This window comes from Podarcis gaigeae (genome assembly GCF_964106915.1).
Source record: "Podarcis gaigeae genome assembly, chromosome: 4".
NCBI lineage: Eukaryota > Metazoa > Chordata > Lepidosauria > Squamata > Lacertidae > Podarcis > Podarcis gaigeae.
This window is the reverse complement of record NC_139677.1, coordinates 45,414,457-45,431,426: the sequence shown is the minus strand read 5'-3', so window position 1 is coordinate 45,431,426 and position 16,970 is coordinate 45,414,457. Positions and strand designations below refer to the sequence as shown.

Sequence of the window (16,970 nt, the reverse complement as noted above, 5' to 3'; positions counted from 1 at the left end):
TAAAAAAGCACCAAAGTGGCGCCTGTAAAGATCATGCTCAAACAACGTAACTGCCAACCAGGGCCAGGAAACAGATAATGTGTTAAGCAAGATTGATTCATGAAGCCTGATTTGAAACATATATCTGAGGCATCTATTGAACAGAATAATTTGGAAGGAAATGACCAGAATGCATGCATGTGCCTAGAATGTATGCTTGCGCACAAGGTGAGCATCAGAAGGATTGAAAACAAGTGGGAGACTGCTGGGTACAAGAATGTGTTTGTTCCTCCCTCAGGGATGTAGCTGGGGGCTACAGGGATGAACTGAAGGGCAAGAACCAGAGGACAAGGGCTAAAGTGGATCATTGCTGAGCGGATCAATTTCCATCTTCTGCAAACAATGGCAGCATCCTTGCAGTTATTGACAGAAAGGTAATTATCACTAACCTCAGAACTTTGCAGTGTGTGTTCGTATTGCACCAGGTGAGAAAGGAAGTGAAAAATCACTTGGTTTGGGGTTTTTACCTTTGGTTGGATTGTTATTCAGCAGACATATCCTTCTGAACATGATTGTTGTTGTTGTTTAGTCGTTTATTCGTGTCCGACTCTTCGTGACCCATGGACCAGAGCACGCCAGGCCCTCCTGTCTTCCGCTGATTATTGTTTGTTAATTGTTTAATAATTTTATTGAATTAAACGGTGAGTTGGGTGGGGTGGTGAAGTGCATGGAAAGATAGTGTGATAGTTGAGAGTTTGTGTATGATAGCATGACTTCTGAATTCTTGCCTTGTGAGGATGGATAGGTAGTCTTCTGATTCTATTTTGATGTATTTATGTTTTAAATAGATTATTTGGTTTTTTATCTTTTATTTATGTACATTGTCTTGAGAGATGTTATGTAACACATGGGTTATTATTACCCATGGCAGCAATTTCACTAAATGTGGAATATATATGTGTGTGTGTGTTGTGTGTTATATATGTAATATATATTTGTTATATTTATATATAAAACTACTTTGCAACACAAGGTCCTCTAATGTTGGCTCCATACAGCAGCACCATTTATAATATCATGAAGTTTTAATCTAAAATTAACGTTGTGATGACCATCAATTTATTTTGTGGCATGGATTAATAAAATGTCCATCGAACCTGAGTTGTATCTAACTAAGTTCTACATAGAATAGCCCTAATAAAGTTAATGGATTGTGGTCAACAAAATCATACTCAGAGTAAACCTACTGAACCTACATTAGTCATGTCTATTAACTTCAATGTGTCTACGCTGAGTTGAACTAACATTGAATAACACCCAAAGCACCTAAGTTAATTGTGTCCATTAATTTCAGTGGGTCTACTCTAAGTATGACTAACACTGGATACAACCCCTTATATATTTTAAATGCATAATAAACATTTGCATCAAAGTTTTATTGCACTTGCTTTGCCACTTCTGAAAACACAACAAAAACAGCTTGTCATGGAAACAAATGTGTCTTCTGATCAAACCACAAATTCCACTGGCTTATGCTCATCAGCTGTTTGGGCTTCAGCAAACATATAATACCTAGGAAGTGTGGCCATTCTTTTACAAATTTCCTTTACAGTGAAATTTATGTATGCCCCAGTGTAACAGCTGTATTTCATTTATCTGATTTTTATTAAAGCTGATGTATGCCAGTTCTGATTAACCGACTTAAATATATATATATTCCTTCTCACTTTTTAATTCCATTCTCTTGGAGTGGTCCCCTCTCCTGTAGTACAGCATAATGTAAAAACACCCAGAAGCTAGTACCCTTAGAACAAAGCCTCTTTGAACATCAGTCAACTCCTATGGTTTGAGATCATGCACTGAAGAAAGTCATATATGAAAGGCCAGTCTCCTATGTAATAGGTTTCCTTTGAGACTCAAAACTTTAGTAAAGTCCTAGTTCATGATGAATGAAAGAGCAAAATTCCACTTTCGAACTAGATTGCCCAGAAGCCTGTTTCTCAGGATCTTTTCAGTGTGTGTCCAACTCTGAATAGACAGAAATAAGAGCTAAATATATCACCAGTGACATTCAAGTAAACCCATGTTAGAGATTAATTCATTTTGTTTAATAGCCACAGTGCTTGAAATAACATGTAACTCCCAACTATCCTCAAGCACATTCTATGCAGGAAACTGGTGGATTTTACATATAGTTTTGCCACTTAATCAATAATTTAATTATTTGCAGCTACTCATGAAATTCTCAATCCGTCTCCCAAGTGTAGTGACACCATCCATCATCCTTTTTGTAGACACACTGATTTCTGTCAATTGCCTGGACAAAATGGTTTGTGTAGAGCATGAGCACTGCCGCCCCCTAATATTGTCCTTTTCTTGGAAATTGTGTTGTCATTTACGATTTTACAATGGTTTTTTTTACAATTACTGAAATCATTTTGATTGATAAGGTACTTGTGGAATGCCCAGGTTGAAGATCGGTCATGAGGAATTTCAGCAGTGACATAGAGGAAAAACAGGACACCTTGGTAGGTAAAACATTTATCCTTTCTTAACAATGGTAGATCGAGACTTTAATCTTGGAAAATAGTGAGTAGGAATAGTTAGCTTGCTTTGTATGAATTTACTGTATAAAATATTCTGCAAAATCATTAAGTCCAATGAAAGTAAGCCCAATGCAAAGTCAAATACAGAATGCCCAGCTTATTTACAACTGTTTGCCTGCATTGCCCTGTGGTGCATAAATACTTTTCCTTGTAGACTTCCTCCACCCTCAGTAGAGGTCCCCCCCCCCGGTGTATACTGGATGAGGCCAGAGAAGTGTTGCATGTATCCCCACGTGGGGGAGGCTGAGGGGGCCATCACCCTCAGGGGGGACACATCATGGTGCCCTGCCCCATCGTGAGCGTTTGTGTCCTTATCTTTGTCCTCCAGCTGGGGGGCAGCTGAGAAGGATGCAACAGGCATGCGCCCTGGTCCCTGCAGCTTTTGTCCAGTGCAGCTTTTGCCAGCGGTGCTATGCTTGCAGGGGCCATATATATATATATATATATATGCTTTCGTAGATTTTCACGGGTACAGGAATGCAGGTTTTGGTGTCCTCGGGTGTCTTCCCGTGTAAAAGTTGGGGTGTCTAGGCGACGTTTCGACGAGGTCTCACTCGTCATCTTCAGGCTGGTGCTTTCGGCTTCTTGTTACTGGAACAGAGCGGGATCTCAATGTTTGAGTTCCTATAAATACTGTAGAGGGGGTGTGGTGTCTAGCCTCCAATGTTCTGGGCAGAGAGGAAGTTCCCAGGCTAGTGTGCCTTTTCTTCTTTTGTTCCTTAATTACTTGAGAGATACCTTGAGTGATTTCTTGAGTGATATCCTGAGTACCACTTAGGTGGGTCATTAGGTGTGGATTAGTTGCTAAAGTCTTTGTGTCTTGACCTCTTGAACTTTGTGAAGAGTTTTCCTGAGAAGATGGCTGTATTGCACTTAGTTGTGCTTTGGCTTGGCTTCGTGTATAGGGGCGAGCTGTGGTTTTGTGGCTTGTGTCAGCCAGATCTGTGTAGGGATTGCAGGGGGGTGCAGCATCCGGAGGTGCCACCATGGATTGGCTACTGGATGATGAATTACTGACACCATCCAGTAGCCAATCCATGGTGGCACCTCCGGATGCTGCACCCCCCTGCAATCCCTACACAGATCTGGCTGACACAAGCCACAAAACCACAGCTCGCCCCTATACACGAAGCCAAGCCAAAGCACAACTAAGTGCAATACAGCCATCTTCTCAGGAAAACTCTTCACAAAGTTCAAGAGGTCAAGACACAAAGACTTTAGCAACTAATCCACACCTAATGACCCACCTAAGTGGTACTCAGGATATCACTCAAGAAATCACTCAAGGTATCTCTCAAGTAATTAAGGAACAAAAGAAGAAAAGGCACACTAGCCTGGGAACTTCCTCTCTGCCCAGAACATTGGAGGCTAGACACCACACCCCCTCTACAGTATTTATAGGAACTCAAACATTGAGATCCCGCTCTGTTCCAGTAACAAGAAGCCGAAAGCACCAGCCTGAAGATGACGAGTGAGACCTCGTCGAAACGTCGCCTAGACACCCCAACTTTTACACGGGAAGACACCCGAGGACACCAAAACCTGCATATATATATATATATATATATATATATTTGCTTTCGTAGATTTTCACGGGTACAGGAATGCAGGTTTTGGTGTCCTCGGGTGTCTTCCCGTGTAAAAGTTGGGGTGTCTAGGCGACGTTTCGACGAGGTCTCACTCGTCATCTTCAGGCTGGTGCTTTCGGCTTCTTGTTACTGGAACAGAGCGGGATCTCATATAATTTCCCATTGGACTCCAGTGTATAGTCTTAAGATTGCGAAATTGTGGCATTTTGAAATGAGCTTTGAAAGGTTTTAAAACTCAAAACGACTGGTGCTTCAGGACATGAATCATCCTGCAATCCCTAAGGAGGATTTTGTAGCATCTTTAATATGTAAATGATCCATCCAATCTATGCTTGATGATCTGCGTGTGGCACTCTCTAACAATTACACTGTGAATGCAAGTGCTGGGCAGCTACAGCCCAGATCTGGTTTAGAGCCTGATTGGGCAACCTCAGAATAGGTCTGATCTGAGCCCCAAACCAAATTGGGGACTTGCAGAGCCCTAATCGTCTAGTTTAGGGCTTCCACACAGTTGGTGTCAAGGAAAGAGGGGGACAAGGGGATACAGGCAAAGACTCTCCCCCTGTGTGTTCAATCAAGGTTCTAAACTCTAACTAAACATGCAGTTGGCAGGGGGAGGACAGGTAAGAGTCTCTGCCTGTATCTCCTCCTTTCCTCCCCCACCATCAATGACATGTTTAATTAGTGTTCAAAACATATGCTTGCCACCCCCATTTTGTTAGCCTCAGATTGTTCTGCGTGGACCCAACCTGACCCAAGGTGATCTGGGGCTGCCTTAATATGCTCCTAGCAAATCCAACTGGGCTTGATTCAGTTGGGGATCTGGGAATTGTCCAAAGCTGATGCACAGCCGTAGCAAATACAGTAGTTATGGGAGGAAAAATAAAATGAGCAAACTAGGCAACATGAGTGCTGCTAAGCAGCACTTAGCTGTGTACAGCAGTATGTAGAAATTTGATCTGGGTTGGGGGGAGGGATATCCAGGAATTTCTTCAGCCAGAGTTGGCAATCCTACCTAGCTGGAAAAGGATTTTCAGGATTGTGATGTTTGCTTCATATTGAGGTGAGTCTTACAAACCTGCCTTGGTTTGTCATCCAAGCTGCACTCTGATAATACTCTTCAGGTGTTCAAATGATCCTTTCATATTGTGAAGTATAGTAGAAAGCTATCATATACAACAGAGTTATGATTCAGCAAAATAATTATTTATTCTTTTCATATCAAATTCTGAATATTGATACTGCAGATTTTTGGGCCTGCAGGCAGCTTATGACACTACATGGAATCTCATTTACATTTAAGTCTTGTTCTTGAATATAACTTCACTTTTTATATAATGAGTAGCTGAAAAAGAAAACTGCATTTCTGCCTATGCTTCACCATGTCTTTTTAGATGCTTTTTCTCTGCCTTATTCATCATAGAATCTAGCAGCATATTTCCCAAGTTTTGAAACTCCTCAAAGGGATGAATAATTGTCAGATGCTTCTCATTATCCATATATTCAACATTTCCAAACTTTCCCAAGACAATTTCATTGTGTAGCACTTGAAGTAAGCTGAAGTTAAAAGTATGCCACGGCAATGATTTCATAATACTACTTGACAATATGAGATAATGTGCACTTTATGTGCTTATATTCTTCACACAAAATACCTCTGACATTTCATTCCTGAATGTGTTTGGATGAGCAATACACGCAAGAAACTGAAAGTAAGTGAAGAGTACTGTTAAGACTGGCAAAATATATACACACACCACAAGCCAGAGATAGCTCAGTCGGTAGAGCATGAGGCTCTTAATTTCAGGGTTCTGGGTTTGAGCCCCACATTGGGCAAAAAGATTCAGGAGGAGGTTGGACTAGATGACCCTTGTGGTCCTTTCCAACTGTGATTCTAAAGTGACTGTGGATGGCATTTATCATCTTCTTCTAAAGCACCATGGTGTTTCTTCTCTCTGCTCTCCTCCCAGCAGTCATTCCTCCTCTAGCCATTGCTATGGACACACAACCTGTCTCTAGGCTCTGTGGTCATCTGCAAGGGATTCCCACAGGATGGGGCTGATGTTGCCAGCCTTCCTGTCATGTTTGCAGACATCTTTGTATCACAGAGTTGGTCTGCCAATGGGCCTGGTGCCTGAAACCAGCTCCCTGTAGAATCTTCCATTCTGTGGACACAACCAAGCCAGTGTAGATGTCACTGAGACAGGAGTGTGAACATGTGGGAATTCTGTTCTGCCACGTGATACCCCAAATCCTCCTGATGCAGCCCATGTGGAAGACGTTGAGGCCGTCACTCTTGACGGTTGTAAGTTGCCCGCAACTCACTTCCATAAAGCAGTGTGCTCAGCATGCAAGCCTGGTAGACCATCTTGGTACATGCACACATTCACCACAAGTAGGATGTAGTTCATGACTGTAGCCACCACTGAGTGTAATGGAAAAATTAATTAGGAAACTAGTATAGAAAGAATGATGGTGAAAGCAAAAAATAGATGTCGCAGCAGCAGACAGCTAAACCACACATTGCTGATGGCAATCAAAATAACACATGTGGATTGAGACTATTCAGCATTTATAGTGTTTTTTATTCCAAGCCTGCCAGCAGTCACATCAATGAAGGCAACCACATCATCGGTGCAGACATTCTTTCCGTGCTTGCACTAACAGAAATGTTATCTATAGAATATCTTGCATTTTGTACCAAATGTAGCATATGGTACCATACAAAGTTATTTAAATACTGTGAGATGAAGTGTCAGTTAAGAGAGACTGACGGGTGAATACATCTGTCAATGTCAGTGTTTCTCCAGAACTCAAAGACTTAAACTTTTAAAAATGCATTTTAAAATAACTGCAGGCTTAATTTTCTTGTTTGTGCTGTTCCTTAAAAAAAACCCAAAAAATAAACAGGCTTATGAAATCTTGGGTTGGTTTTTTGTATTTTTTTTACAAATATCTACAGGTGTTCTTGTTTGCTTTTGGATGATCTCTTCGGTGATTTAATTTTAACCATTTACTGTTTACAACATCATAGGTGTTTCCACGGTAACAGGTTATGGTGCTATTAACATATAAATGGAACATCCCAGATGTATCAGGGTATATACAGATCAAATTAATAAGTACATTTTTATTCCCACCTTTCTTTCACAGCTGAACTCAAGACAAGCATAGTTGACATTCCCAGGAGATCTCCCATCTCAGCCGACCAGACCAGACACAGGTCTGCTTAGCTTCAGCATTATGTGTCCTCAGACTGGGATCATGAACTGTGACCGTGAGTAGGTATTTTTCTTTGAAAAGGGAATCAAGACACAATTGCTCTCATTAGTGAATATTTGAGGGTTTTTAAAAAATATATTAATTTTATCATTTAAAATCAGTATAAGTACTCACTATTTGAGCCACCTTTAGTTATGTAGGCTTGCATTTAGGAATTTGTGTTGTGGGGATAAATTTATAGATGTTTCATGGTGTTAAACTGAATTTTGTATGTACTATTAATTGGAAGTTCTCAATTATATATATTAATCTGTATTTGGTCCATGTCATTCTCATAAGCTTACTTGAAAATCTACCATCTTGTTTCTGCTGGGAAGGATCACATATAAATATGTATTTTATGCAAACATTTATGCAGAATTTATCCCTCAAACTATGCATTTCTAAACAGAGAGGCAGAACTATGTTACAATGAATAGATGTGTACTGACCTTCACATTAGTCCAAGAGGTACAGATCTGATCAGTTCAGTCCCGCTAACCCAGAAATAGTACCTCGGGTTAAGAACTTTGCTTCAGGATGAGAACAGAAATCACGTTATGGCAGCGTGGCAGCAGCGGGAGGCCCCATTAGCTAAAGTGGTGCTTCAGGTTAAGAACGGACCACCAGAATGAATTAAGTTCTTAACCCGAGGTACCACTGTAGTCACCTTTGACTGGACTTAACCATCCAGGGGTACCGTACCCTTATATAGATAGTGCTTTTCACCTTCATAACTGTCAGGACTGCCGCTAGGTCCCAGCTCACAGAGGACCAACGCCCAGTGGATGTTATATACAAAAGTCTTTATTAAAGTTTAGTTTCCATTTCCAAGCTCTGGGCGCGCAGACCCACGTCTTGACGCTAGACCGGCTAAGTCCCCTCTGACTCACTGCTCCACCCACACCAGTTTAAGATTCTAGCCCGGCTCCACCTCTTGCGCTGCTCTTTCCTGCGCTGGGTCCTTCTGCCCTCTGGGGTTCCCTCCTTCCTGGACTCCTCTGACGCTGAGCCTCCTGAGTCTTGCCCCTCCCTCCGGCGGGCTTTAGGACCTGGCTCCCTTCCCGGGCTCCCCGCCATGCCGCGCTCCTGTACATTTGAACTTGGCGCGCGCGCCCAGCCGGTGACTTTCCTTCTGACCGTTTCCCCGCTTCCTGATGTGGGCGTTGCCAAACCTGACTCCTCTCCTCCCTCTGGTGGTGAGGACACTGGTCCCGACTCCTGGGACTCCCCCTCCCCACTGCGCTTTGGTGGAGACGCTGGTCCTGATCTCCAACTGCTGCTCAGGGACTCCCCGCTGGCCCCTTCCTCCTGGGGCTTCCCCCCTGGACCCCCTTCGCTCTGGCCACCGGCGCTCCCTTCTGTGAGTCCTCCGATTCGCTAGAGAGGCTTGTGGAATAACTCTGGCCACTGTCACTGCCTGCGCCCCCCTCGTACTCCTCCTCCTCACTCTCCATTTGCTCCCCCTCCTGTGTCTCTCCTTCTGAACCCCTGACAATAACTTTTTTTTTTTTGAGTCTGTGAAGGTTATAAAGGATATGTTTTCCTTTTTATGCTTTCCTTTTGTTTCAGCTTTAGTAGCAGAGAAAAAGGTTTCTATCTGCAAACAGGATGTTAGCAATTGAAGCCTTATGCTTTGGAAGTGCAAGATGCTTGACTTAAATTAAACTGTCACTGACAGCATGCGATTTCAATTCAAAGCGATGCCCAAACATTGGGATCAAGTTGACCTGTAGAGCTGTTTGGCAGATTTTTCTTTATAGCATAGGTTTTCTCTTAGAGTGTCCTCTGTTAAGTAGACATCCTATTTTTGAGAACTGTTAGGGCTGTGATTGTGAGTGCAAACCTTAGGGATGTATCAGGTGAAATAAATTATGGTCATGATATTACTTGATACATATCTAAGGGGTGGTCAGATGTTATGATTATGGACACAGAAGGAAGTAGCATGGTCGAATAAAGCAGAAGATGGTTGTAGGCACAGCACTCTTAATATCACTTTACCAGGAAACTGTGGCCAGTAATTGGAAGATAGACAAAAATGCCTCACACCTGGCAGCCACTTGACTGCAGCATTTGTACTAGTTGCAGGTTTTGGACACTTTTCAAGCATAGCCTAGTAATGTGGTTCTTTGGATCCAACCCATTATTCATATATTTAGATGTACAATTGGTTTTATCTTTTCCAAAAACATTTATCCGTTTTTCCTTTCTTTCTTTGGGAAAAATAAAATGATGTCGGAAATAAATACAAAATGGAATCAAATACAATGAAATGGTGAACATTTTGAAGAAAGAAAGGAATCCATTTGTCTTCTCCATTCTTTGTAATAATAATATGAGACATCATTTAGTCATTTATAGAAATAGAATGATGGTTTTTTTAAAGTGAAAAGTTTGAACTGATTTATGAACCTTTAAATAGAAGTGTGAGTAGGAGGACAAGCTACGGGGTAAGGAGAAAGAGAGGAATATGAAATAATCCTCTTTTATATCAAAGCACACATTTTGAGTGGAACTTTGCCTGAGCTGTGAACTCAGCTGGGCACACTTAGCTGAAAAGTATTAAAAAGCGTATTGTTTCTTGCTCACTTGTTAATTAATTGAAACATCTGTTATTCTGGTTGTATATGCTTAATCACTGGTGTCCATGGAATTAGAAACCTGCCCTTACAATTCCATTTTTTAGAGTTTCCCACAGCTTTCTGTGGCTATTAGGGGTGTGCAAGTCCCAAACTGAAGGAGGTTGCTTCAGAGGCATTCGGGATTTTCCCAAAGCTTTTGGATTGATTTTGCAAAAAAGAGATATATTGTTGCACACCACCTCAAGTGCTTAACTAGTGTTCGGGTTCCTTGAAATGAAGGAGAACGGAGTGTGATATTTATGATATATAGTTTAATTACACATATATACAACCTGTGCCTATGTTCACAGACTAGAATCAGAGTTGGAAGGGACCCCAAGGGTCATCTAGTCCAACCCCTGCAACGCAGGAATCTCAGCTAAAGCACTGTGTGTGCGTGCGTGCACATAGTGGCCAACCAATTGCCTTTGGGATGTCTGCAAGCAGCACTGGGGGGGGGGAGCAGCACTCCTCGCACCTGCAATTCCTGGCAATTGGTATTCAGAGGCATACTGCTTCTGACATTGCAGGTGGAACACAGCCAATGGAGGAAGAATATAGCCAGGACTTTGTCCTCCCTTCACTGCTGGGAGGATGCAAAGCATTCTGCAGAGGGAGGGCACCTGCTATAAATATTGAAAAGGTTTTCTTGCACATGATGAAACTCACTTGGGATTAGGAGGCCGTTCCCTTAGGGACCACTTTAATGCTCATGATCCCTGTTCAGTTTGTGGCATCTTCATTCAAGCATTTCAGATAGCAGGGCTAGGAAACACCTGTGTCTGGTTGCCAATGTGATGTAATAGTACTGTACCAGGTGGGCCAAAGGGCTGACACAGCATAAGCCATCTTCAGAGGTTCATATACTACAGCAGCAACTCCCCGATTGTGTGTGTGTGCACCTTTCCCTTCTCTATGCCCTAAAGAATGGAAAGAAGAAAGCAGCATGCAATTATGTGACATTTAAGAGGAGAGCAGAAAGAAGCTGAAATTTCTGAGTGGGTTTCCCCTCAATTCTGTCTCCTTCCCTTGCCTTTCTTGACACTATGTAGGATTGTCTAACAATCTAAGGAATTGACAGCAGGAGATGAGAGAACTAAAGTGTATCTATTAATAAAAATGTGGAGGTGTGGCTGACTCAGATCTCACCACTGCAGAGAGATGTGCACAGGCACTCACACACAGAGCAGCTGAGGATCCCAAATCTATGACAACAAACTATTCTGTATGAACAGCCGCCAGTGATTTTACCTTTTCTCCCCCCCCCCCAAGCTATCATGCTAGTCTGCATATTGTCTCTCTCATCATCTGACTTGGTGTATCACATATCTATGGTAATTTGCCAGTCCCATATTCCTCTTCACTGTATGTGTGTGCGCACACATCCCCCCCATCAGGCAGATCTTGGGAAAGGCTGACATGCTTACCAATACAAAGTGCAGCACTGAAGGCTCAAGCCAATGCATATTTATGTGGAAGTATCTCCACCTTCATTCAGTGGTGCTTACCCCAGGTGACTGCACCAGCCTCAGAACACTATTCACATAATCTATGAGGAAGCCAATATAGCAGCACCAGATAATATTCGTACCTCATCTGCCTTATCTGAAACAATTATCTTTATATCATAACGTCAACTCCTCCTGCGTGCTTTTAGCTCATTGGCCACATATGCAGCATCCCACATCATAGGTCCATAGAGTTGGAAGGGACGTCAAAAGTCCCCCACCTATGCTGGAAATCTACTGCCAAAGGCCCATATTATCCAGCATTCTGTTCTCACAGCAACCAACCAGTTGCCTATGGAGCAGAGTGCAAACTCCAAGAAAGTAGAGGCCACTATTTTCCAATGCCATCTGCTCCAGCATTCTAGCATGGGAAGCTGTTCAGTCAAAACACCCTCTCTCAAAATTTAAACCCATTGAAACAACAGAGAAAAGTTTGGTCCATCAGTGTGACAGCCCTTTAAATACAGTGGTACCTCGGGTTACATACGCTTCAGGTTACAGACTCCACTAACCCAGAAATAGTACCTCGGGTTAAGAATTTTGCTTCAGGATCAGAACAGAAAGCGTACTCCAGTGGTGCGGTGGCAGCAGGAGGCCCCATTAGCTAAAGTGGTGCTTCAGGTTAAGAAGAGACCTCCGGAATGAATTAAGTACAGTGGTACCTCGGGTTAAGTACTTAATTCGTTCTGGAGGTCCGTTCTTAACCTGAAATTGTTCTTAACCTGAAGCACCACATTAGCTAATGGGGCCTCCTGCTGCTGCCGCGCCGCTGGAGCCCAATTTCTGTTCTTATCCTGAAGCAAAGTTCTTAACCTGAAGCACTATTTCTGGGTTAGCGGAGTGTGCAACCTGAAACGTATGTAACCTGAAGAGTATGTAACCCGAGGTACCACTGTACTTAACCCGAGGTACCACTGTACTTAATCCGAGGTACCACTGTAAATGGAAATATCATCTCATGATTACCTCTTCTCTAGGCTAAACATACCAACCCCTTGAACCTTTCCTCATAGGACTTGGCCTCCAGGCCACACATCATCTTCACTACCCTTCTGTGCAGATGCTCCATTTTGTCTCTATCCCTCTTAAACGATGGTGCAGTTTAGTTTGCAGTCTGATAAAACACATAAAAAACATTTAGTTACTCCTACCAAGCCAACTATCACCAGATAAGTGACCATTCATAAAACACCTTTGCTACAAAATATGGATTCATTTATCAATGGGCAAACCCATGCTCTGCAGCATGCAGCATGTGTACCTGTATAGTAGAATGGGGGGAGCAATCCAGAATGATACACTGAATGTTGCCTCCTTTTCTCTGTCTTCTCTAGCACCTCCGACATCATGTGATCAGCAAATTCAACCTTGATGATCTTCCAGAACACATGCGTTTGGTATCAGAGAAATTCCACAGGAGCTCACTCTAAGCAAAATCTTCATGAAGACAAGATGAAAGCTGGCCATATCTGCACAGAATTGTATAGAAGCATATTGGTTGGCAAGTATCTATTTCTATAGCAAATCAAAATGTTTATGGTATCCTCTATTTATAATTCATAAAGTGGAGAAAAAAAGGCTCTCAGCATCAAATATTTATGATGAACTGTTCAACCAGAACTACATACAAGTCTCTTTTGCATATTGTATTTTCAGCACAGTTGTAACACTGATATTATAGCCATTTCACTCCAAATCCTAATAATAGTGTGATGTACTTCTTCATCAAAACCATGCACACAAAAGCAGGCTTTTAATAAGATTTAAACTACACATGGTGCTACACATAAAGTTTCCCCCCTTGCTTTTTTGTTTTGTGAAGTGTAGCCAGAATAACTAAAAACTAAAGTGGAAGACAGGCGTGATTTTATTTTGAAGTCTTTACACTTCTACCTTTTATATTTACCCCTACAGAGTAAATTTCAACTGAGGGAGCTGGACTTATTGGGGAAAATAGAAAAGGGAGAAAGGGCTAAGACATTCCATCGCTTTCTCCACACACCAGTTTTCTGCTTTCCTCTTTCTCTTTTCTTTTTTTTGCAACACCAGTAACTCTGCTATATAGAAAGGAAAGATATCCCAGACAAAGTACACATGACCGAGCATTTTATGGGGCTAAGTGCTTGTAACCATAGATACTAGTACAGCCAACACACACCAGAGCACCAGACCATGTTGTTTCCATTGGAATAATGGAAAAGTGAATTGATTTTTAAAAAACATCAGTTACATACCAATACTGGGGCTCTATTTGAATCACATAACCCATTTAACTTAGATCAGTTGAGCTTCATTTCTGGCTCTCTCTCTTTCTGCTTTGCTTTTCTTCTAAGTCGTGGTGCTTCCCCAAGTAGTCTCCCTCAGTCAAATAGTCAAAAAGCACTCCTAAATCAGGAAAGATGTTTTGAGCACAATCTTATATTTGATTTCTGCTTCCTGAGGGGGTGCAGGTTTTGACAGTGGCCCCATTACTCCAGTGGAACTTGAAATACACACCAGCGTGAAATATATTCCTGGTGGAACAGGGTATGTCCTGAAAGGCCTTCCCACTTGTTATCTAGGGACTAGGGCTAAAGCCCAGTAGACTGGCTATAGAGATACAGGGAGTGTTGTGTGAGAGAGAGTATGTTCCTCTCTTTGAGAGTTCATTTTCTCCCTCTAAGGGAGTGGAATATGGGCATCAGGGCTGGCACTCAGTGGGCCCTGGCAGAGTTTGGTGGGCCCTGGCAGAGTTTCAAAGGACACTGGAGTCACACCTGCCTTTTGAGGCTGTATTTGCTGGCTGTGTGGTTTTTGTTTCCCCTCCCCAGCAGAAAACATATCAGGTACAGCTGCCATACATCTGGCAGAGCAGAGGTGTTTCTCTCCCTCCACTCCTGATATAACTGGTGTGCAGAATTACTCTAAGAGAAAGATGCACTTTCAGCAAAATCTTACAAATAAAATACAGTGGAATATGTGGTACTGCTAAATTTCCCAAGAATCAATAGTTTACATTAAACAGTGATTTGAATGTACAAAAAAGTTTTGTAAAATAATTCATATTCCACTGAGTCATTCATCTTTCCAGTTGTAGAGAACTTTAAAGAGGGTGGATATGTAGAATTTAGCTGTGATCTTAAAGTGCTCCATCACCACAAACCAATAAAATAGGAGCAGCACAATGCTTCGAAGAATGTGGAATAAGGGAATATGATGCAGGACTAAAATTGCTTGTACTTGAGTCTCATTAAAGTTGATGGAACATAAGAATACAGCTAAATGCTTAACTGTATTGCTGAAGTACATTGGAACATTGCTATATATTTAGTTAGTGATTTTTTTCTCACCTTTTCTTTAAAAAATCAAGTCAGTTGAACGTAGAAAGCTGTTTTATACACACACACACACACACACACACACACACACACATATATGAGGGTGAAAAAGGAAGGTGCAAAATATGGTCTGAAGCTCAACATCAAAAAAACAAAGATCGTGGCCACTGGGCCCATCACCTCCTGGCAAATAGAAGGGGAAGAAATGGAGGCAGTGAGAGATTTCACTTTCTTGGGCTCCATGATCACTGCAGATGGTGACAATGTTCTTAAGGCTACCAGCATGAGTTTGACCAAACTGCGGGAGGCAGTGGAAGACAGGAGTGCCTGGCGTGCTCTGGTCCATTCAGACACGACTAATTGACTAAACAACAACAATACACACACACACACACACAAGATTCTAAAATTAAATAAATTAAAATGTTCCCACTCATGCAGTGGAATCTCCCCTTCCCCCAAAAAATAAAATCTGTTGTAGGGCTTCCCCCAATCCTCTGGAACAGATTTTGTGGGGACATACAGAGGAGGGAAAGTTCAGTTTAACAAGAAGAAGCTATTCTGTCAACAAAATAACTTCATTGGATTCAACCCCCAAACAAAAGTTTGAACATCAGTCAAAATCTTTCTAGAAGACAAACATCTGTCCTTACCTCTTGAAGACCAAAACTTGAGAGTCTACCACTGGAGGTCATTCTTCTTGTCCTAAATGAAATTATGAGGCAGAGGTTTTATACAGGGAGCAGCATTCCAAAAGATAGGTTGAACTGAGAGATCTTCCTAATCCAAACCAAATTACCATAAATATATTTCTATGTATTACTTCACTCTTCCACTAGCCACAGGTTCAGAAGCACCATCTTGCACCCAAGATTGAGGGGGCCCAGCACGCATCTCCAATGTGTGACATCATGCACATGGCGTGTGTGTATGATGTCATGCATGCGATGTGTGGCGCTTGCACAATATTGCATCATCGGGAGGAGGCAGAGCGCGGAGCCCAGCACAGTGCAGCTTCCTCTCTCATGCTAAGGAGGAGTCAGCCACTGAATCTTGCCACGCTTGGCTCCATGCTCAGCCTCTTCAAGACTGAGGGGGCCAAAGACACCTCTGCTCCTGGGAAATGGCGTGCTTGCACAAGCTGAGGATTCCCAGATCAAATGCTAATTTGATATGCCTTAAGTCAGGGGCACTTTATTGCACTGTGTTCTTAAGACGTGAACCTTGCTTCTCTTAAAACTATACTTCCAAAAGTGGTAATGGAATCTTTTGGAGTAAGATAGTTCTATAAGATATAAATTATGCTTTTTCACAAGAAAACTCCTTTGGGATGAATGAGATGTGCTCATGTGTAAGAGTGTGCAGCCAGCTAAATCAGAGTTTATTGGTAAGCGTCAGCAATTATGAGGCCCTAATTCCTGTATTAGTCAATAAGTCTCCTGCGGGGCAATCTAATTAGTTCAAACTGCTGTGATGAAATCATACAACACATACTGTAACTTGACTTCTTTATGAACAAAAATACCAAAAGAAGGAAATCACTATGTAATATTTTACATTAAAATCACCTAGTGTTCGTTTGCTTGCACTATAAATTTTAGCATAAGCTTACAACCTTGACTTTATTAATATACTTTAAGCATTTTAAATGTAGGCATAGTACCTCTTGGAAGCTGCTTTCTGGTGGCTTCCAATTTTTCCCACAATGTACTGGAATAATATATCCTAGGTATTCTGGGGAGACTAGAGACAGCCACCTAGGGGACTTTCACTGCCACTGTCAGAATGTAGTTATAGGAAGGTAGCCGTGTTGGTCTGCCGTAGTCGAAACAAAATAAAAAAATTCCTTCCAGTAGCACCTTAGAGACCAACTAAGTTTGTTATTAGCTTTCGTGTGCATGCACACTTCTTCAGATAAGTAGTATCTGAAGAAGTGTGCATGCACATGAAAGCTCATACCAATAACAAACTTAGTTGGTCTCTAAGGTGCTACTGGAAGGAATTTTTTTATTTTGTTTCGACTGTCAGAATGGTTGGCAAAATAAAAGAAGAGTAACATGCACTGACTTAATGCCTGAAACTCCCA

The 16,970-nt window shown here is 42.0% G+C and overlaps 1 protein-coding gene and 1 long non-coding RNA gene across 2 annotated transcripts in view; one reads left to right on the top strand and one right to left on the bottom strand.

Moving 5' to 3' along the window:
- The first annotated feature begins 317 nt into the window (after positions 1-317).
- LOC310842584 lies at positions 318-7,508 on the top strand. Its single transcript, XR_014563242.1, has 3 exons — positions 318-464; positions 2,430-2,507; positions 7,328-7,508. It is a non-coding gene; the product is annotated as an uncharacterized lncRNA (long non-coding RNA).
- A 5,495-nt stretch (positions 7,509-13,003) lies between these two features.
- The window catches only part of LOC310842517 (uncharacterized protein), a 589,060-nt gene continuing 585,093 nt past the window's right edge, over positions 13,004-16,970 (bottom strand). The window contains exons 1-2 of the transcript XR_014563129.1: positions 13,802-14,859; positions 13,004-13,036 (exon numbers count right to left, since the gene is read on the bottom strand). The gene's annotated coding sequence lies outside the window, so the exon portion shown is untranslated. Of the gene's footprint in view, positions 13,037-13,801 lie in introns of the transcript that reaches the window.